Genomic DNA, 22949 nt, shown 5'->3' with positions numbered 1-22949 from the left:
GTTGTGGGCTGCTGTGTGGGTTCTGTGAAGTATATCCACGTCCTCTGGAAGAGAAGCCAGTGCTCTTAACCTCTGAGCCAGTTCCCTGGCTCCCTGGAATGTGTTTTCTTTCCTTCTTTCCTCTGCTCTTAGATAAACTCTTGGAGGTCCATCACCTCATTTTTTTTTAAAAAAGATTTATTTATTTATTATGTATTCAGTATTCTCAGTAGTCTGTCTGCATGTATGCCTGCTGGCCAGAAGAGGGCACCAGATCTCATTACAGATGGTTGTGAGCCACCATGTGGTTGCTGGGAATTGAACTTGGGACCTTTGGAAGAGCAGGCAGTGCTCTTAACCACTGAGCCATCTCTCCAGCCCCTCATTTTTTTTTAGATATGACCCAAGACTTTGCCTTAGGCAAGACCAATTGCAACTCATTCCTTTCAGGAAGACCCCTGTTCTTTTCTCTTCTACCTCCTGCCTTTGTCTATATCTCTTTCCAGGTGTGACCTTCAGGAAGCAGCAAGCTGTGAGTTTTACTATGGTATTTTGATTTTAGGGTCCTTTCTGTGAGTGGGTGGTTGGAAACGCTACAGTGTAGGTGCCCTATGTTTGCAGCTTTCTCCTTAGGTGACATTGCCAGGTTTTGCTCATGCTGAGCTGGTCCTCTTTGCCCTTCTGTGCCTGCCTGGTTCCTTTGGTTTTTTTTTTTTTTTTTTTTGTTTTTTTTTGTTTTTTTAGGTTGAAGGGGGCTGTTTGGCCTGCAAGAACTGATAGATGAATTTTTTAAAAAGTATTTTTACTTTTTATGTGTATGAGTGTTTTGCTTGTATGTATGTACATATGTATGTATGTATGTGCACCATGTGCCTGTCTGGTGCCTACAGAGATCAGAAGAAGGTGTGTGATCTGGAAGGATGGTTGTGAGCCACCACATAGGTTCTGGGAATGGAACCCAGGTCCTGCAAGAGCAGTCAGTGTTCTTAACTTAAACTCTCTCCAGCCTTTCTTTTTGTTTGCTTATTTATTTTGTTTTGTTCCAAGACAAAGTCTCACTCTGTAGACCAGGTCACAGTTTTGTCACTCTGACACAAACTTTGACATTCCAGGGAGAGGGACTCTCCACTGAGGAACTGCATCCTTTAGATTGACTTGTGATTATTTTAGTAGGACATTTTCTTGACTGCTGATTGATATGGGAGGCCCCAGCACACAGTGGGCGGAGCCACCACTGGACAGGTGATCAGGGCTGTTTAAGAAAGCAGGGTGAGCAAGCCATGGGGGAACAAGCCAGGAAGCAGCACTCTTCCATGGCCTCTGCTTCATTTCCTGCCTCTAGGTTCCTGTCTTGAGTTCCTCCGGTCAGATTCCTTCCCTGCATTCCTGCCCTGGCATTCCTGATGATGGACTGCAACCTGTAAGCCAAATAAACTCTTTTCTTCCCAAGTTGCTTTTATTCAGGGGTTTATCATAGAAATAGGAAGCAAACTGGGACACCAGCCTTGCCTGAAACTCAATGTAGATAACCCAAGTTATTCTATATTTTGAATTTTTGGCAATATTCCTACCTCTATTTCTTGCAGGGATTACAGAAGTGTGCTACCATACTTGGCTTAGATAGAGATTTTTTGTTTTTCTTGTCTCGCTTTATTGTATAGGGAATTGAACCTAGGGCTTTGTGTATGCTAGGCAAACACTTGACCAAGCCCTTTGCTGGATTTTGACTTGCCCCAAGGTCTTGGATTTATTAAACTTGGTATAGATTTTGGCTGAAATAAGGTCATGTATTTGTAGAATGAACTTCCTGTTGGGGATTCCTGTGTGTACATATTGTCCTTGAAAATGGGCCATTGGGGCTGGGATGGTGCCTGGTTGGCCTAGCATGCTTCACACCCTGGCTTTGATCTCTTGCACTGAACAAACTGTCTGTGATGGGTACACACTCGTAATCCTAGCACTCTCAAGGTTGAGGCAGGGGGATCAGAAATTCAAAATCATCCAGCTGGGTGTGGTGGTACACCCCTTTAATCCCAGCACTGGGGAGGGAGGCAGAAGCTGGTATATCTTCACATTTTTGAGTTTGAGGTCACCCAGATCTTCATGGTGAGTTTCAGGCCAGTCAATGATGCATAGTGAGATCCTGCCCAAAACAAAACAAAACAATTCAGAAACCAGCTAGGATTTGACTTAGTTGAGTGTTTGCCTAGCAAGCATGGGAACCTGGGTTCTGTTCTCAACTCTGCATACACCAGGCCTGGTAGTCTGCATCTGTAATCCCAACACTTGGTAGGTAGAGTTAGGAGCGTCAGGGGTTCAAGACCAGCTTTGGCTACCAGGAGACTTGTCTAAACAAAAACCGACGGGGCCAAAAAGCACAAAGGCCATTGTGGAGAGGACACTGTCGGGCCGTGGTAGCTCTTTATTCCATTGATGTGGTGCTCTGACACCTTGAAGGGGCTCTGAGTTCAGTCTCCAGCATGTGGGGAGGAGTTGGTTAGTTACATAGCTGGCAGCGCTGGTCACAGGGCGCTCACTGTCAGAGGAAACAGCCAGGGTGCTCCCTCCGGGTATACTCAGGATCCCTTGCCCCAGGTGTGCAGAGTTCAATTGTCCCTTCCCACATCAATTAACATAGTCTAGATAATCCCCGCTGTAGCTTGCTGCTCAGTTCACATCCCACGTGATTCTAGACTCTGCCAAGTGACGATTATCGCTAGCTTTGGTTTCCTAGCCCTTGTCCAGCTGTCTCTTTGTGGCAACTTCATCACCCTGACTAATGCAGGCCTTCATCCTCCTCAGGAGTTGGCAGCTGATTCCTTGGGTCCGAAGGGCACTGTGGTAACAGTTAACTCAGGGGTGACATGTGACTTAGACAGTTCTGGTAAGGGTCACTCTGCAGGGCTGCCCTTGGAGTGAGCTGAACCCAGAGCATGCTGTTAAAACCCAAAACTTTAGGGATTTTTGTTTCTAGGTAACGCTACCAGAGAAAACACTCCACACCCTTTTTGTGTGTTTTATTTTTGAGATAGGGTTTCTCTGGGTAGCCCTGGTTGTCCTGGAACTTGCTCTGTAGACCAGGCTGGCCTCGAACTCACAGAGATCCAGTTGCCTCTACCTCCTGAGTGCTGGGATTAAAGGCAGGCGGCATCATGCCCTGTTCATGACTCTCTTAAAGCTGAATAAAAAGTCTGTATTGCTGGCTGGCAGATGCACGGGGAACTTACCTAAATCCTGCAGGCCTGAGTCTCACTGGTTTTTGTCTTTATGTCCAAAAGCCACATCCCGATTAATACACTTTGGTTAGCAAGAGCAGTTAGTGAGAAGTGAAACTATAGGAGCCCCAAAGCAAGGCTAGTCCATTTGGAGACTTTCCTGGATCCTGGAGCTATGAACTGGCTTTGATGCACTAGGCCTTTGTTCCCGTGTTTGGCAGGTGTTGGGGCTACATGCTGGGTTTTAATGTCACATTGTGCCTCCAACATGGTGTCAATTGTGCTAAGGTCTAGGAATCTGTTAAATTCATTTTTCTCTCTTGTTCAAGAACAGGGCAGACCTTTTTTGTGGGCGGGGCAGAAAGGCGAGGTTCCGGAAACACTTTAGACAGGGCAAGAGAAGTGGAGGGGTCGGTGAGATCTGGTTTAAGTCTGACGTCGGTTTTTGTCTTTTTCTATTCTTTTGGAGACAGGGTATCATGTAGCCCAGGCTGGTTTCAAATTCTCTGTGTAGCTGAAGATGACCTTGAACTTCTGTCCACTTCTTTTCTAGGTTAAAAACAGTTCCGAGCTAAGTTGGGTCAAGCGAGATAGCATCTCTTCATGTTACAGAGTTGTCTGAATTTCTGTCGCCAGAGAGCTTCCTGCCTCTTCATTTCTTGTCTGTAGCATGATTGATATCTGTAGTGTTTTTGTTTTATTTTTTGACAAGTGTCTCACGATGCCCTTGAACTCTTGAGGCTCTTGCCTGCATCTCCTAGGTGCTGGATTTTCAAGTGTGGCTCTTTCTTGGTTTCAGACTTTAAATTCTTCCATGTAACAACAAAAATAACTTCAGGCCTGACGCTTGATTTCCATAGAACTGACACTAAGTTGACCAATGACATTTATGTAAGATTCGTGACTTGGATAGCCTTGTGTTGGTGCTGATTACTTGGTTTTGGTACATGTCCATTGAAGTATCAAAGGGCAAAGGGTATTATGTCCACAGCAGATTCCAAAGGAGTTAAGGAATAAAAGGGGGCGGGGGAGGCTGGGAAAGATGTCTCAGTGGGTAAAGTGACCTGAGTTTGATCCCCAGCATTCACTTCAGAAAACTGGGCATGGGGGTCGGAGAAGATGTCTTAGCACTTAAGAACACTTAAAGGACCTGGTTTCAATTCTCAGTACCTACATGGCAGCTCACAACTGTCCATAACCCCAGTTCTAGGGGTCTGGTGTCCTCTTCTGACCTCTGAGGGCACCAGGCACATACATGGTACACAGTCATACATGAAGGCAAAACATTCATACACACATAAAATTAAAAACAAACTAAAACAAAACAAAGTCGGCCATGGTGGTGGGTGTCTATAACTCCCTGTGCCACAATGACAGGAAAATCTGCATCCTGGGACTTGCTGTCTAGATGGTCTTCCTGACTCTGCCAGTTCCAGGGGCACTGAGAGACCCTGTCTCAAAAATAAAGTGAATAATAATAATACTAGACATCTGGCATCAATTTCTGGCCTCTACACATGCACACATGGATGAATACACAGGCATACACCACACACACACACACACTCACAAATCCACACATATGTATATAAAATCATAAATCAACTAGTAAAGTGTCATGGCTTGTTAGTAGTAAATATTTCTTTGGTGGCTGTGCCTTATGGAGATAGGACACTTACCTGGCATGTGTGAAGCTATGAATTCAAGCAACCCCCAATTAAACAAAAAGAAAGACGTCAAAAATAGAGGGTAACGTAGCTTAGTAGGTAGTGTGTGGTGTGTTTGTATTCGGTGCGCCAAGCCCTATGTTTCATTCTCAGTATCTCATAAGTTAGGCAGTGGCATGCTTGTGCAAAGCACTTGGGAGGTAGAGGCAGAAGGGTTAAGAGTTCAAAGTCATCCTTGGTTATGTAGCAAGTTCGAGGCTAGCCTGGGCTACCTGAGATTATCTCATCCTTCCAAACAGATAAGCACGTAGGTCTTTGTAATCTGGTAGCATCCATGTAAACTTGAAATTACATCGATTCTATTACATTTGATCTATTAAAAAACAAAGGGCAGGCTGGGCATGGTGGTGCTTGCCAAAAAGTCATCTGTGGGTCACATTGGAGGAAGAATTACCTTGGGCCATGTATTATACAAACCACCGATACAAACTGATAAGCAAACACACACACACACACACACACACACACACACACACACAACCTGTGCATTATTTTTGTGATATGTCCCACTACTGTCTTCACGTAATCAGGGTTGGGCACCTGGAATCTTCCTCAGTGGCCAAGGAAGCAGCCATCCTGCAACCTATTCTGCTTGGCTTGGAAGGTGCCCAGTGTGGTCATCATCCAGATACAGAGTACAAGGACAGGCGAGTTTGTTATTGTCTGCAAGCAACTGTGCATTAAACTAGGTGAAGCAAGCTCATTTGCAGCTTAGGAAAGGGCCATTAAGCCCTGGGGAGATTTGTGTGTTTATCCCTCCCCTGTTAGTTGTTTGGTATTATATAACCAGCAAGCGGTTTTCCCCAGCAAATGGGATAAAATGGTCAGTGTGTTGCTTGCTCTTCCTCAGTTCTGACAGGACGATGAGAAAGGGTTGCCCCCTGTAAACACGCCAAACTTCATTCTCTCTCCCCCTTCCTCCTCCCACTTTGTGTGTATCATGTGTGTGAGAGTGTAGGGGCACACACGTGGTGACCCTGTGAGAGTTGGGTCTCTCCTTCCATTGTGTGGGTCCCCGGGATTGAACTCATGTCGTCAGACTTGGTGGCAGGTGCCTTTACACATGGAGCCCTCTTACCTTCTCAAATACACCTTGCACAGATTTGGGAATTTCTTCTAGAAGTCTAGAATTTAGAGGTTTGTCTTAGAATGGCTTGTGGAATAAAGAGGGCCAATGGAATGTGGCTTTAGAATGTTCCGGTGAGGACGGGCCACTTTCTAAGGTGGACCCTTCTGTGGACCCTCCCTGCTCTGATGGGATCGTAGGATGAAGGCCTGGGGCCTTGAGGTCAGTTTAAGAACTTGTGTCTACTTTAAGCTGGCAGGTGCTCCAAGTTAGACCTCGGTTTGATGGCTTCTTGGAGGTCAAGGTTCACAGACGTGTTTTACCACTTACAAGGAATTCGCTCTTTGTGCGTATATGTACATGTGGAGGATAAAAGTTAACTTTGAATAGCATCCTTCAAGTGTCCCTTACCTTATGTTTGAAGACAGGGTCCCATGACTGGCCTGGAGCTCACCATTTAGAGTGGGTCAGCTGGCTAGTGAACCCCAGGATCCTCCTGTTTCCATCTCCCCAGCACTGCAATGACAAGTGTGTATCACCATATCTGGCTTTTTTATGGGTGTGACGACAAGCTTTGTCATCTTGACAAAACCTAGAGTCACCTGGGAGGAGATTCTTAACGAGGGACTGTCGACGGTGGGTTGACCTGTGGGCTGAGTAAGTTTGTGGGGGATTGTTTTAGTTAAATTAGCTGATGTGGGAGGAACCCGCCCACTGTGGGCAGCACCGTTCCCTTGGCTTGGGGTCCTGAACTGTGTAAGACGGAGAAAATGAGCCGAGCACCAGCAAGTGAGCACGCGTGCATTCATTCTCTCCCTGCTCTTGCTTGTGGATTAAATGTGCCCAGCAGTCCCAACCTGTGATTCTACACAGCGATGGAATGCTACCTGAATCAGAAGCTAAAATCAGCCCTTTCTTCCCTTAGTGGCTTTTTCTTCCCCGAGTGACTTCTTGCCAGGGTATTTTAGCACAGTCACAGAAATGCAACTAGAACATGAGGATTCTGGGTATCAAACTTGACTCCCATGCTTGAGGGACAAACACTCTCCTGACCGAGCTGTCTCCCCAGCTTGCTCTTTCTATTAAGAATTGGGGTTCTTCTGTGTGCTTCGGTCGGCTGTCCCTGCCTCACAGACCTGGGCAGTGGTTTGCATATTAACCAGGCAGAGCTCAGCACTCAGATTCCTCCTCTTGACTGATCACAGGTTGCTGCACCAAAAGGAACAGGTGTCTCTTTTTACAGCCCTGATGCAGCAAGGTCATAGCCTTGACTCTGAGACACTTGGCCTTAGTTTTCATCCTGGCCTCGAAGACTTGTAGTAAGAGAATGCAAAGAACAGATTAAGGAAAACTCAAGGAGAAGACATCCAGGTTTGTCCAGTGATGGGATTCTCCTTGCCCTTCTGTGACTGGTTGGCCTGGCCTTTCCATACAAGCTCATTTGGGTGAAGGAAGTACAGCATCCTGCCTTTTCAGGCCGAGATGGAAGGATACAGGGCCTTCAGTGAACTTTACATCACCAAGTTGCCTCATTTGTGAGATGGGGCTAATGTAACCACCTACCAGTTAAGTAAGTCATGTTTGTAAGGTTTGAAGATTAGTGCCTGGGACAAGTGAGTGTTAAACTAAGAACATAGAGGCCAGAGAGAGGGCTCAGTGGTTAAGAGCATTTGCTACTCTTCCATAGGACCAGGACTCAGTTCCTAGTACATGCATGACAGCTAACTACCTGTAACTCAAGTTGGGGGGAGTTCTGATGCCCTCTTCTGGCCTCCAAGAGCACTGCACACACACAGTACACATACATATACACAGACAAAACACCCATACACATAAAATAAAAATAAATAAATCTCAAAAAAGAAAGAAACTAAAGGCTGAGTGAAGTGATAGATGCCTTTAATCTTAGTATTTGGGAGATAGAGGCAGGTAGGATGCTGTGAGGTCAAAGGTCAGACTGGCATACATGGTGAGTTCTAAGACAGCCAGGGTTACATAGTGAGATTTCCCTTAAAAAAGAAAGACAGAGAGAGGAAAAAAATCACTATGGGCTGTCTGCATTCCCATGGAGTTGGGGGAAAAGAAAAACCTCAGAGTACTTTTATTTTTTCCTGTTTTCTCTCTTTTTCTTTTTTCCTTTTTGGACAGAGTCTCATGTAGTTCAGGCTTATTTCCAATTTGCCACGTAGCCAAGGATGACCTTGAACTTCTGATCCTCCTGCCTCCACTTCCCTGATGCTGGGATTTGAACTCATGGCTCAAAGCTTGCTGGACAAGCACATCATTGACTGGGCTGCACCACCAGCCCTTCTAGCCCCATGCTTTGTCATCCACATTTGTTTGTGCTGTCATCTCATGGAAGTTGTTACTTATTCTCAGGGGCCATAGCTTGATCTGAAGGATGTGCATAGTAAAATCTTAACCTCTGATTTAAAATAAATTAGTCTCAGGGGTTGGAGAGATGGCTGAGTGGTTAAGAGCACCGACTGCTCTTCCAAAGGATCCAGGTTCAATTCCCATCACCCACATGATAGCTTACAACTGTCTGCAACTCCAGTTCCAGGGGACCTGACATGCTCACACAGACATACATGCAGGCAAAACACCAATGCACATAAAATAAAAATAAATATATTATTTAAAAGGTAACTTAGTCTCTTCCGAGACGACTCCCATATTTTCAAACACTCTTGTGAGCCTTCTAATCATTCCCCATTGTCCTTAGCGCTTGCTGTTGCTACTGTTTATTTTTAAATTTTAGCTATTTTTATTTGTAAATAGCTAAGGATGTTGGATGTCATTCAGGATGGCCTTGAACTCCTGATCCTCTTGTCTTACCCTCCCAAGTGCTGGGATGACAGGTGAGCATCACGTGAACAGTTCATGTGGTGCTTGGGATCAAACCCAGGATGTCATGCATGCTCAGTCAGCATTCCACCACTGAGCTACATCCCTGGCCTTTTCTTTTTAATATTTTATTATACTTTATTATTTTTTTTATTTTTTTAAAGATTTATTTATTTATTTTTATTATGCATAGAACATTCTGCCTCCATGTATGCCTGCACACCAGAAGAGGGTGCCAGATCTCATTTCAGATGGTTGTGAGCCACCATGTGGTTGCTGGGAATTGAACTCAGGACCTCTGGAAGAGCAGCCTGTGCTCTTAACCACTGAGCCATCTCTCCAGCCCCTATACTTTATTATTTTTATGTGTCTGAAAACAGAGGTCAGAGTACAGTTTTTGGGAGCCAATTCTCTTCTTTCATGAGTTCCAGGACTCAAACTCTGACTGTGAAACTTGGGGGCTTTTGTCATTACCTGCTTGGCTACCTGGCCAGCCCAATGTTTGTTTTCTTACCTTTTAGTTTTGTGAGCTTTACTTATTTACTGGAATGTTTATTTTTATTTATGTGTCTGTATGTGTATATGTGCAGTATGTCCCTTGGAGGTCAGAAGAGAGCGTTGGTTTTGCTGGAGTTGTAGGCAACTATGAGGCATTGGATGTGGGTGCTGGGAATCGAACTCAGGTCCTCTGCAAGAGTAGCAAGCACTCTTAACTGCTGATCTGTCTTTCCCGCTTCTTGAGAACCTTATGCTAGTATAAAGCTGAGTACTGAGTACTGAGTGCTAAGCACTGAAAGTGCTTTTTTCTCTTTTGGTGTGTATGTGTGTGTGTGTGTGTGCGCGCACGCGCGTGTGTATAAGCGTGCATGTGTGTGTGTTACACATTTGTGCTCATGCATGCACAGGCCAGAGAGAACGCTGCTTCTCTCTGCCTTATTCCTTTGAGGCAGGGTCTCTCACTGAATCTGGACCTTTGTTTCAGCTAGACTGCCTGACCAGTGATTCCCATCTGCTCTTCTCGCTTGCTCCCAGCACTGGGTTTACAGTACATATGGGCGTGTTTGCATGGGTCCAGAAGATTTAGATGGTGATGGCCTTACCTTAGGGACACTGAACTGCGTCCCTAGCCTGATGTCATGCTTGTGTTGAACTGGCCCCTGTCTCACACGTTGTTGAATCCTGGTGTGTAGCGTGGTTTCTTGTCATCTTTTATTGTCTTCTTGGTCCTTCTGAGGCCTGTAGTGATGCCTCCTGTATCGCCTACTCCTCTCTCTTTGAGACTAGGTTTTGTGCTTTGTGTCACAGGCCAACCTTGAGCTCATTATGTAGCTCAGGTCAGCGCCACACTTTCAGCCATCCTCCTGCCTCAACCTCCTGACTACTGGAACCACATGTGTGTGCTCCACCCCAGCCCAGAATCTAGATTTAAATGGATGAACGCTGAGAGAGGCGCTGGGGCTCAGGACAGCTTCCGTCTCGGAGGCAGTGGAAGGCGATTCTACCGAATTTTGTTACCAGAAAGCATTTTTAACCGGATACCTTCAGAGGCTGTGGAGCAGACAATAAACAGGACTTGAGTGAAGTCATGGAGAAGTCAGGTTGAATGGAGGCACATCCGGCTCTCAAAGCGTCAAATTACTGGAAGCAGTTCTGGCTCGGCAAATATTTCCTTCTGCCTGGGGGCGCTTTAGGACAGGTCCTGGTGGGGTGGGGCGAGAGGGCTCAGTGGGTAAAGAGCTTGCTGAGCGAGCAGGAGGAAGTGTTCAGATCCCCATAAAGTCGGGCATCGTTACCCGCAGTGGTCATCCCGGTGCTCCAAGGCGAGATGATGAGAGGCAGGTCTGCAGGCAGCCAGCCTGCCAGTGAACCGACAAGAGACACCTGTCTCAAACAAGGCAGAAAGTGAGGACCAGCATCCAAGGCTGTTCTCTGACCTCTGTAGTCATGCTGTGACACATGATGTGTCACACACATCTGCACACATGCATATCAGACACATTATACAAGTGGCCATACTTTGTTTGCCGTTGGCAGACGTCTCTGGGGTGGGGCTTGTTGCTGATGCCCTTGGAGACGTTGGTGATGGGTTTTCAGTGAGAGTGTCTAGGGACAGGAGGCTCGGAGGTAGTCTTTGGTTTCTGAGCTGGTGAGGATGTGGGTGTCAAATCTTTACTCTTACTGAGAAATGGGTGTTTTACATTTTGTTTACTTAATGTGTGTGTGTGGCATGTGCAGAGGTCAGAGGACAACTTGGAACAATTGGTTCTCTCCTTTCCTTCTACTCTGTGGGTCCTGGGGATTGAACTCGGGTTCTTGGGCTTGGTGACAAGCCCCTTTGCTCACAGAGCCATCCCACCAGCCCTGAAATAGACATTTTAGGGAGGGCCCTGTTTGTGAAAATTAGCTTCTCACCTTACAGGCTTCCATTCATTCTTGCTTTCTTGTTTAGGTCTAAGGCTCTGAGTGAGGACTTTGGCATAATGATGAAGTATTTAAATGGATTCCCCTGTTATATCTCATTTCTAGAGCCTGGATATAATCCTGATTGATGCAAATACTCCTTTTATTGTGCATGAGAACTGAATGCTGGGTTCTGATTTGTTCAGTTTTACCCTGGATTACTGAACATTGAAACTGGCAGGGGCAGCTGAAGCTCTGAATGACAAGCCGGTGCCAGCCTCGTTCTGAACTGTTGCCCTGGCATCAGGGCTGCAAGGATGAGATACAGGGAGAGAGAGAGAGAGAGAGAGAGAGAGAGAGAGAGAGAGAGAGAGAGAGAGAGAAAGCTGGGAAGAATGTTTTAGTGAAGATTTGTCTTGATCGAGTTGGTGGGTGGTGTGTCTATGGGGGACTGTCCTGAAGACCCAGCCCATTGTGGGTGGCACCATTCCCTAGGCAGGGGATCCTGAACTGTATGAGTGGAGAAAACAAGCTGAGTGCAGACGTGCATGCATTAAACTCATTGCTCCCTGCTGCTGACTGTGGCTAGAAAGTGATCAGTTCTCCTAGGTTCCTGCTGCTGTGACTGTGCTGCCTCAATGACCTGTGACCTGAAATTGTGAGCCACTTACACTGTTCTCTCGTAAGCTGATTTTATCGGGTTATTTTATCGCAGCCACAGGAGACGCAACTGGGGCACTGACCATGTTCTGGAGGGGCTCTCTGGGTGTCCCTGTCTGCAGGATCCCTGAGTCTTGATCTTCTTCCTTCTCAGAATTTTTCAGTATGTGATTCTGTCAGCCTTTGGGGGAGAGCGGAGAGTGGTCCTCTGTGCATCTGGGTTTGAGAAGGACAGGTTCCCAGTGAACACACAGGATCTCAGAGGGACAGTTGTACTTAAATGTCCAATCGGAACTTGGAATCTGCGTCTGAGAGAGCTTCATGTCAAGTCGTGGAGGGGCCACATGTCACGCTCCAAGAATAATCCTGGCATCTTTCCTATATCCTTTTTCTGGATCTGCTTTCCAAAATAAACCCAAGTCTCCACGAAGGAGAAGGGAAGCTAGCAGTTCTTTCGCAGGCTGTGACACCGGGACGTGGAGACAAACTTGACCAGCTCTGCGTTTTACAGGTGAAGAAATGTCCCCCAAGAGGTGAAGTTTAGTTTCTGTCCAGGGGTTCATGGTGGAGTTTGAGCAGGAAATCAGATCTGGCCTCTCAGGTGGTGTTGGAGAAGCTCCAGGAGGCGATTCAGAAATGGCCGTTTTTCCCCTGTGGGTTTGTTAAATAGTGGGCAATGCTTCCTGGCTTTATATTTTCCTGGCTGGTGCCCCAGGACCCACCTGATGTTCTGGTTTATTTATTAGCTGTATTGAGTGATGGAGAAGGCTTCAAAATGTGCAAAGAGCTTGGCTGGAACTCAGTGTTCTGGAAGGTTTTAAAAGATGACTTTGGGACCCAGTCTCATGCTGGTTTCCTGAGTTACACAGCCATGAGAACTGCATAGGAGCTCTCAGTAGCTTTTATTATTATGATTTTTAAAGACAGGGTCTTGAGCCAGGCAGTGGCGGAACACACCTTTAATCCCAGCACTTGGGAGACAGAGGCAGGTGGATCTCTGTGAGTTCTAGGCCAGCTTGATCTACAAAGCGAGTTCCAGGACAGCCTTGGCTGTTACACAGAGAAACCCAGTTTCAAAAAACAAAAGCAAAGAAAGACAGGGTGTCTATCCCAGACTGGTCTCGAACTCAGTACGTTGGCGAGGATGAACTTGAGCTCCCATCTTCTCTCCTGCAACTCCTGTGCTGGTGCCATGGAGGCCAGAGAGTGCGTCAGATCCCCTGGAGCCACTTGGCTTGGGTGCTGGAAACAGAACCGGGGCAGCTGCAAGAGCAGCGAACACTTTTAACCTCTGAGCCCTCTGTCCAGCCTGAGGTCAGTCCTTGGTGGCATCCGGCCCTGCTTCAGGTGTGGTGTCCAACTCCATTGTACACGTGCTCGTTTTTGAAGAATTAGACTGTGGTTATAAAGGCTTTTGGGGACCCCTGTTCTTTAGAGATGGTGTTTGACCCTTTGGGGGACACTTCCCATGTCTGGTTGATAGAATTTTATGTGGTGCTTTTGCTTTGATTCACGGGAGTAAGAAAACCATCACGGTCTAAAACCTGCCTAACGCTGCGACCCTGTAATACAGTTCCTCATGTTGTGGTGGCCACAACCATGAAATTATTGTCGTTGCTACTTCATAGCTGTGATTTTGCTACTGTTATGAATCGTAATGTAAACATCCGTGTTTTCTGATGGTCCTGTTTGACCCCCGAAGGGGCAGCGACTCACAGATTGAGAATCAGTAAAACCTCTCCTCTCGGCCGTTGTAGCCCGAAGGCAGCCTTGAGCAATGTGTGAGCAGAAGTGCATGGCTGGGTTCTGGAAAAACTTGAGGCACAGAGGCTGTGGTGATGGCTCATTGTGCAAGGTGCTTGCTACACAAGGCTGAGGACCTGGGTTCAGATCCCCCACCCACATAACAAAGCTAGGCCTGGTGGCACGTGTCTGTCACTCTAGCATTAGAGGGAGGGAAGCTGAGACAGGCAGATCGCTGGAGCTCCTTAGCCAGTCAGTCTAGTTAATCAGTGAGCTCTCTCAGGGAGATACCTGTGTCAAAAAAAGACAGTGTGGAGAGCAATTGAGGAAAACACTTGTGACCTCCACATGCACCCACATTCATGTGTACCCACATGTACGTATGTATGCATATGAACACACTCATGCTACACACATACACCCCATGTACAAAGCACAGTGAGGCGATGGCTTAGGGGGTAAAGTGCTTGCCTTGCAAGCATGAAGGGTTTTGTTTTTTTTAACTCTAGTTTTAAAGTTTCATTTATTTTTCATTATGTGTATATGTGTATGTCTGCGCATGTGTGAATGCAGGTGCCTGAGAAATCCAGAGAGGGCATTTGATCTCTTGGAATTAGGGTTCCAGGCAGTTGTGAGCTGCTCAGTGTGTGAATGCTGGGAATTTAGGGCTTCTGCTGGAGCAGTTTGTGCTCTCAGTTGGTGAACCATCTTTTCAGCCCTGGGGATCTAAGTTTCACCCCAGAATCCAGTGTAGAAAACATCCCAAATGTGGTGGTGTGTGTTTGTAATCTCAGCACCGGAGGGGCGGAGGCCGGTGACTTCCTGGAGCTCACCCAGCCTGGCCTACTTGGTGAGCTCCAGGCGAACGGGAGACCTTGCCTCAAAAGCATCTAGGGGGATGGCATCTGAGGAACACCACCAAGGATGTGTCCTCTGTCTTCTGTGCACATACATAGACAAACACCCTGGCACAAAGCGCCGTGCGCCCACACGTCGGTTGTCAGGAGACAGGATCTAGTGAGTGTATACAAGCCAGGCTTGTCGTGGAAGGTAGTTCTATGCACCGATTTGTGAGGAATTCTACTCTTTCAGTGGGAGAGGCTCTCTAAAATAGAAATGCCCAGAGGACCAATGGCTGATAGAAATCAGGCTAGGCTGGGTAGTCACAGCCCGTGGCTAGTCTGTCTATGGCCAGCGTCTAGAGAACTAACTGCTTGGGTGTGCTGTCTTGGAGATATCTGGGTCGCCAGGTAGAGTTTCAGTGCCCTCCTCACAAACAATCACAAGGCTAAACTCTTGCATGTGATAGTCTTTACCTTTGTCTTCAGCTAATCACACACAGTAAGCCAAGACGTGAGTGACCACACACCAGTGAGTAACCACATGCCAGCTAGAGACCACACACCAGCTAGTGACCACACACCAGCCAGAGACCAGACACCAGCTAGCTAGAGACCAGACACCAGCAAGTGCCCACACATCAGCTAGAGACCACACACCAGCGAATGACCACACTCCAGCCTCAAGCCCCACAATGTGACTATATAGGGTTGCTTTCCTAACAGGAATTTCAAAACAGCTTGCCCCAGCCTGGCTAGTTTCTTTCCTCACACTGTGCTGCTCCAAGTGTGCTCTTATGAAACTTCCTCCAGAGTAAGTCATAAACTGCAGCAACAAAGATGTCTGCTTCAGTCTTTTCTCGGTTTTGGCTAAGAATGGCATCAGCCAGGAGAGCCGTTCACCTCTGGTTGCCACTGGAGGTTGTGCTGCTTTATTGTTTTCTAGACCTCATAGTTGGTTCAAGGGAGGTGGACTTCTCCCACTTGAGCAAGATGGTGGGTGATGGCAATAGGCCTCTTTGGTGTTTCTTTGGAGGAAGCAAAAATAGCTATTTTAGGTGTAATTGCAACAGTAGAGAAAAAAAAAAAAACCAAAAATCCAGTGTTGGTGCAGTACTAGGCTGCCCTAGATCGCTATGCCAACCAGCATGGCTTTTGAATGAGATCATTTCCTAACACAGACACCTCCAATATGACCTGGATTTACACTCTTGGGAGCAAGGCCAACGTTCTTGAAAGGCTCTCGTAAAATTAGCATAGCCAGGTGGAGTGGCACAGCCTTTAATCTCAGCACTTGGGAGCTAGAGGCAAGTGGCTCTCTGTGAGTTTGAGGCTAGCCTGGTCTACAAAGCAAGCTCCAGGACAGCCAGGGCTACTCAGAGAAGCCCTGTCTTGAAAATCCACCGAAAAAGAGAGAAAAAAGAGCAAATATTAATTAAACATGATAGTGTGTTTCATTATGACATTTTCTTCCATGTCTATATTTTGATCACATTCACCCGCCATGACCCTCTCTTGTCTCCTGTCACCCCCTTCCTCTTCCCATCTCTGGAGCTTTCATGTCTTTATGTGTGTGTGTGCGTGTGTGTGTGTGTGTGTGTGTGTGTGTGTGTGTGTGTGTGTATGTGACCTATTGAGTTTCACCAGGTTTGCTTACGGAAGCCTGAGTTGGGGGTTATTTACGGAAGCTTAAGGCACTTTCCCAGCAGCTATACTTAGGAAGAAAATATCTCCCACTTCTCCAGCCACCATTAATTGTCTGGATCTCCTCAGGACGGAGTGGGGGAGAGCCTTGTGAGTCCCTCTCCCAAAAGGCTGCCAATTTTCACATGGTCAGTTGCCTCTGTTCTCTGGACACTTGCAGGTCTGTCTTGGCTTTGCTTTTCTGGGAGACTCGTTAACAGACCCCAGTGGACTGTAGCATGCTTTTTTTCTCTCCCTTTCCTCTTTCATCTTCTCCATCATGTGGAAACACATGCCCTGTATTGGGGAGCAGGGGGTGAGTGTGGACCCTTCAGAAAGCATGTTGGTTAGGACCTTAAGCAGCTTGGGGTTTGATTTTTATTTTATGTGTATGGGTGTTTCTGCCTGCATGTATATATGTTCAGTGTGTGCATGCAGTCACAGAGAAGGCCAGAAGATGGCATTGGATTCTCTGAAAATGGAGTTACAGACAGTTGTTAGCTGCTATGCAGGTGCTGGGAACAGAACCCAGGTCCTCTGTGTGAGCCATAGCACTCTCCAGCACTAAGATTGGGATCTTTAATATTTCTGAGAGAGAACTAGGCTGGATGGTATGTGTAGGAATAACACAGCCTGTTTCCAACTAATTCCCAGTCATAGTGCGGCTCCTAACCCACTTCTGCCTTGGTATCTGTGACCCTGGGGCTAGAACATCGACACACCTGGCCTTCCAGATTATGGCTATTGTTTTCCAACTTGGATTATGTCTGTGTGAGGGAATCTAGCTTCAGGAGAGTCAGTGAAATGTAGTTTCTTGCTCCTTTGACTTTGTAGACCAGGAAGAAGGTCAGAAAGCCATTGATGGCCCAGAGTGAGCTACTTGTTAATAAGGGCATATGCATGTTCACAATGGTTAACTCCAGTAGATAGATTCTTCTTATAGTGAAAGCAGAATCAAGTATAATAGACTGTCTATTGAGATATTGGGAGAATTATGTAGCAGGGGCTGCTGGGAAAAATTTAGTGGTAGAGATCAGTACAAATGTCAATGCCATTATCAAAGAGTGGCTTTTTTGGGTGGAAATGGCTTCCGTGCCATGCTTGTTCTATGCCCGTGGCATGGCTCTGACCTTACTCAGCAAGAGAGAAGATACCCTGAGCTTTTGTTGTGATTGAAGCAGGGTCTCACACCATAGTCCAGGCTAACCTTGAATCCCACCAATCCGCCTTCATCCTGGAGTTATAGCTGTGTGTTGTCACACCCAGCACAGTCTGTCTTTCCCTGTTATTTCTGAGGGTTTTGAAAAGCAGAGATTCTTGCTTCTTCTCCATGTTGTTTAATTACACTGCCTGCTGCTTCATTCAATGACAGAAGAAGCCGTCCCGCCTGACAAGCTGTGTCAGATACCTGGGAAGCTAACACAGTGTGCATAAGTAGGGCTTCAATAGAGGCCTACCTAGAAAAGCTGCAGACTCTTGGATCACTGCTTCAACCCACACAACTGACAACTCAGTTTTTTTTTGTTTTTTTTTTTGTTTTTTTTGTTTTTTTTTGTTTTTTTTTTTGTTTTTTTAAAGAGCAGCGTCTTTAGCTTACTGTGACCCAGCTGGTCCATAGAGAAGAGCTAAGGTCAAAAAATATTTTATTTTTTAAAGTGTATTTTAATTTTTAACACTGTGTATGGGTCTTTTGCATGTACATCTCTGCACCATGTGCATAAAGTGCTTGGGGAAGCCAAAGGGGTCATCAACTCTGTTGGAACTGGAGTTACAGACAGTTGTAGGCTGCCCCATAGGTGCAGGGGATCAAACCTGGGTCCTCCGCAAGAGCAGCCATTCTCCAACCGTAATTTTTAAGTTTTAAATTGGTGTGCGTGTGCGTGTGTGTGTGAATACAGTACCCAAAGAGGCTGGTAGAAGATGCTGGATCCCCTTGGCACTGGAGCTGCAGGTGTGAGGTGCCCAGCAGGAGTACTGGGCACCTGACTCTCACCCTCTGTAAAAGCAGTATGCTGGCCTGACTGTGGTGTCCTCTCGCCAGCCCTAAGGAATTCTTATTTTGATGTGTCAGAAATTAAATATTTTCTTGTTAGCTAGAGATATTTTCCGCTGAAAATGTCAAAGGTTTACTTTAAGTTTTCCTCTGCTTGGGCCTTTGTGTGTATGATTTGAGGTAAGGACCTGATCCCTTTTATAGTTGTTGTTCTGTATTTGTTTCCATGACAATGGGGAATGATGGCTGTCTGCAGCTTCTCACACTCTTCAGGGCACATGGGAGAATCTCTGTCAAGGTCATGTGGCTTTGTTACTATTCATTTTTAGTCTTCCATTTCTTCCACTTGATTTGTCTCTTCATGGCGTGTTTGCTGTGTGCAATGGGAAAGACAGTTGACAACTCATATTGGTCAGGAAATCAAGCTGGAGAGACCAGTTGTGGCAGGACACCTCTGCAACCCAGAACTGGTAAAGCTGAGGCAGGAGACTGAGATCAAGGCCAGCTTGGCTTACAGGACATCCTTTCTGTCCCAAACTAACCAAGAGGAGAAATTAACCTGGGAATTGTACCCTCTCCCATTTAGTAGGGTCATTCACTTGATCTATAAGTTTAATCATAGCTAGTTAGTTGAGTATTTATTTGCCTCCGAACTTGACTGGGGAGTCAGGAATTTTTTCAGTATCTTTCTCAATGCTTTTCACCTTTAGTAATTAGATACTTTTATTATCAAGTCAATTTTGTTACTTTACATTTTACTTATTTTAAAAAATTACATTGATTCACGTATGTATTTTGCATGTGCATTCACACACAACATGCCATGGTATGTGTGTGGCGGTCAGAAGATAAGTTAGGGGGTACCAGGTGGTTGTGGCACACGCCTTTAATTACAGCACTTGGGAGGTAAAGGCAGATGGATCTCTGTGAGTTTGAGGTCAGCCTGGTCTATAAGAGCTAGTTCCAGGACAGGCTCTAAAGTTACAGAGAAACCCTGTCTTGAAAAACCAAAAAAGACAAAGACAAAGACGAAGAAGAAGACGAAAATGACGACGAAGAAGAAAAGTTAGGGGGAGTTGGTTTCTCCTTCTACTGTGTGGGTTCTGGAGACTGAACTCAGATCCTTGGGTTTGCACCTTTAGCTACCTACCGAGTCGTCCAGTTGGCCCATATTGCTGTAGATGTAGTTGCTTCATATGTCAGGATACAGTTGTGGCCCCGAGTTCTCCCAGAGTCTCTTAGGTCTTGGCTGGTCCAGACCTGGTTTCCCATCGGCCTAGAGAACTTGCTTGGAGGAGGGGGGCGCGGTAGGGGTGGTCCTGGTTCTTGTTTCCAATTTCTTAACTCTGCTTTCGTGGCAAAGGTGAGTCAGAGAAAAACTTCCTGGAAAATTAAAACTCACTTGGCAACATCCCCAGGGCAAGCCGAGTGTACACGGTGAAATCCAGACAGTAAAACACGAATCTTTATAAAGCGCACATCAAAGGCGCCATAAAAACAGGAAGAAAGTTATCATTTATCCGGGCGAGGATGACTGCCCCTTTATGGTTCCAGTGTGGTCATGGAGATTCACTCAGGCTAATGAGCTCTGGGGCCGAAGGTGGTGTAGCCACAGGCCGCTTGCTACTCTTAATAATGTAGGAGAAACCCCATGTGTACCTGGGAAGCAAGCCTGTGGTGTGGCTTGTGAAATCACTCCATGCTCGGGGCTCTTTCTGAGGTGTGTAGTGCTGAGCTGAGTGCTCTTTCCAAATGCTTGCTGTTCTGTGGTCTCTGTAGCAGGTGGTGCCTGGCCCAGATTCTGTTATGCAGCCAGTTAACTGAGCCCTTGACTCTTGCAGTGCTGGTGGCTAACTGTATCCTTCCTTTGGTGGATTGAAGCCTTCCGATTGGAGATGACGAGCAGTCACACCCATCCTTCATCCTGGGTGTCCTTCTGCCTAATGACGGGCTTCACTGGCTGGGGTTGGGAGTTGTGCTCCCCAGGAGTCTTCCTAACCCTATTAGGTTCTTTCCAAGGCTGCTTTTAGGTGTTCTGAAAGAGCGTACCAGAATTTCCCAGCATGCTCTGCTCTTAGCATCTCCTAAGTGCTTGAGTTGAGGGAAGGTTGAATTGAATTGAGTTGAGGGAAGGTTGAATTGAATTGAGGTGAGGGGATTGGGAGGTGACTTCCCACACTGAGGCATATCTCACCTTAGGACACTGGGCAGCTGTGTGAGCAGGCATAGGGCAGATGCGGCTTCTGGATTCGTGGAGGAAGCCAGAGGTCATGGGTCTCTTAGTGATGCCAGCTGCGGGCAGGCTAGCTGGAGCAGCTGCCGTCTCGGCCTTGGTATATGGCTTGTGCTCGCAGCAGACTGGATCCAAGGGTGGATGAGAAGAGATAGTCACAAGTCTTCGTCTCTACAAACTTCTCCTGTCAACTCCCCCTCCCACCTACTGCAACCCCTCCCTCCTGTCTTTCTCTTCTTAGCAATGTACTTCTGACATTGGCCAAGCTGCCAGAACCCAGGCATTCCACAGGGCATCTGGATCACCGCATCTCCCTTTTCCCTACATCTAACCACTCAGTGAGGCGGGACTGCCTCTCTTTTTACCTCCCCATGTGAACTCTTGGTCCCTCCCCTCTGCCAGGGTCACCCCCTGAGTAGTCTTATGCTGCTCACAGGCAGGTACTGTCATCAGCTCATGCCCCTCTCTGTCTGCACCCCCTCTCTCTGCATATGGGTGTGGGCTGGGGCTTACTGTCACTGCAGTAGGACAAAGCCTAATGTTTTGTACACATCACACAGAAAATAAAATGAAAAACATTAAAGTGCTTAGTTGAATAGTTATTTTTATTGTGTGTGCGTGTGTGTGTGTGTGTGTGTGTGTGTAGGTGCATGCATGCCACAGTGCACATGTGGAGGTAAGGAGACAACCTTGGGTGTAAGTTCTTGCCTTCCACCTAGTTTGAGAGTCTGATACTTGCCTGCGGACTTCTGAGGACACGCCTGTCTCTGACCCCCCATCTTTCTGGGGATGCCCTGGGAATACAGATGTACGTGCCACCGTGTCCTGCTTTTACATAGGTTCTGGGGACCCAAACTAGTGTCCTCACACTCGTGTGACAAGCGCTCTACCCACCAAGCATCTTCCTAGCTCCTTGAGTGGTTGCCAGTCTCTTTTTGTTATCCTCATAAAGTAAAATTTTGAGTCACCCGTTTAGTAATATTTAATAAGAACAGTCTTCTGAGGTCTCCCCCGGTTCTTCAGTCTGTAGCCCATGCTTGTCTCCCTCACACGATCCTTCTGCCTGTTTCCCACTTGCCTGCACCCCTGTGCCTGGAGTTAATTGAATTTTTAACTGAGAGAAGGAAGAGAAGCCTGTGATCACCAAACTAACCCGGTAAACTGGCACGTGAGGAAGTGCATTTTTTTAAAAAATTTTAATCATCCCCTTTTGGGGACTCATTGGACAGCAGGGAGTTCTGACAGAAGCCTTTCCCGTTCTGTTCTCTGCTTCCTGATATATAAGGAATTCCTTTCCCTCACAGTTTGACTCTGCTCCACTTTCTCTCCGAGATTAAGCAGCGGCTACTGTGAGACGTGAAGGGTGGCAGGGTGTGGGGGCAGCATCTCTCAAAGCTGCTCTTTGGCTGGTGTCTAAAAATGACCATGGAAGAAAGGGCAAGCCACTGAGGTCGGCAGGGCTCTCGGAAACTGCCCTCCCCCCCCCCCCCCCCCCCCCCCCCCCCCCCCCCCCCCGTCAGACTCCTCTCAGGGGAGCTAGGGGTGTCTAGACACCATGCTTTTGAACTCTCGGTGTGTTTCTAGATTATTGCTGGGCTCCCTGCTGCTTCTGTTGGAATTTACACAGCTCAGGGGGGGTTTGCTGGGCTAACCCTTGCTCAGTTTAAATCAACTACAGAGACTGCCTAAGCTGAGACCCAGCGCAGAGGCGGCTCTTGGCTCACCACGCCTTCCTTCCTTGGATTTACTGATTTACTCAAGATGACTTACGCTTCCCTCTACCTAGGCTTTGGCGTCAGGAGTTGACACTTCCTTTTTGTTTGTAGAGGAGCTGAACAGAGTACAGTCTTCTGTGAGTGAAGTTACTGTAATATTAAATACAAAATATTTATCTCTTTCTTTGGAATTTATTTCCTTCAGCATTGATATTGAAAGTGTCCACATTCCACGTCCTCCATGTTTAGCCTGAGAACACATGTCTTGGTTAAAATCTGTAACTATTTATATGTATACATGAGTATGTTGGCACATGTACACACATGTGCTCACATGTGGAGTCAAAGGATAACTTGTAGGAGTCAGTTCTCTCCTTCCACCATGTGGGTTCCGGGGACCAGGTTGTCAGGTTTGGTGCATTCATCCACTGAGCCTTCTCACTGGTCCTTGAGTTTTTAAAAATTTTATTTTATACGTATGAGTGTTTTGCTTACACACATCTAAATATACTGCATGTGTGCCTGATGCTTGTGGAGGCCAGAAGGCGGCATTGGAGCCCCTGGAATTAGTTTTATGGACAGTTGTAAGCTGCTGTGTGGGTGCTAGAACTGGACCCAGATTCCCCTGCAAGAGCAGCAAGTACTTTAACCACTGAACCCTCTCTCCAGCTTCTGATTTTTTTTTTTGTTTGTTTGAGGCAAGGTGTCATGTAACCCAGGGTCTCTTTAAACTCACTTTGTGGCTGAAGATGACCTTGAACTTCAGATCTTCTATGCCTCTGTAAAAATGGGACATATAAGCACCTTTACTTGCTAAGCCATCTTGGCCGCTCTCGTTACTGAAGCAAT

General features: G+C 46.7%; 1 protein-coding gene across 3 annotated transcripts in view; it reads left to right on the top strand.

The window, feature by feature from the left end:
* The window catches only part of Osbpl10 (oxysterol binding protein like 10), a 257610-nt gene that overhangs the window by 11515 nt on the left and 223146 nt on the right, over nucleotides 1-22949 (top strand). The window contains exon 1 of one of the 3 annotated variants that reach the window (XM_085689000.2): nucleotides 6107-6209. The exons of the other annotated variants lie outside the window; for them this stretch is intronic. The gene's annotated coding sequence lies outside the window, so the exon portion shown is untranslated. Of the gene's footprint in view, nucleotides 1-6106; nucleotides 6210-22949 lie in introns of those variants that run through there. 3 annotated transcript variants of the gene reach the window in all.

The sequence above is a fragment of the Myodes glareolus genome, chromosome 4, assembly GCF_982192425.1.
Source record: "Myodes glareolus chromosome 4, mMyoGla1.1, whole genome shotgun sequence".
Lineage (NCBI taxonomy): Eukaryota > Metazoa > Chordata > Mammalia > Rodentia > Cricetidae > Myodes > Myodes glareolus.
Note: the sequence above shows the minus strand (reverse complement) of the source record. Positions and strands in the feature narration are given on the sequence as shown.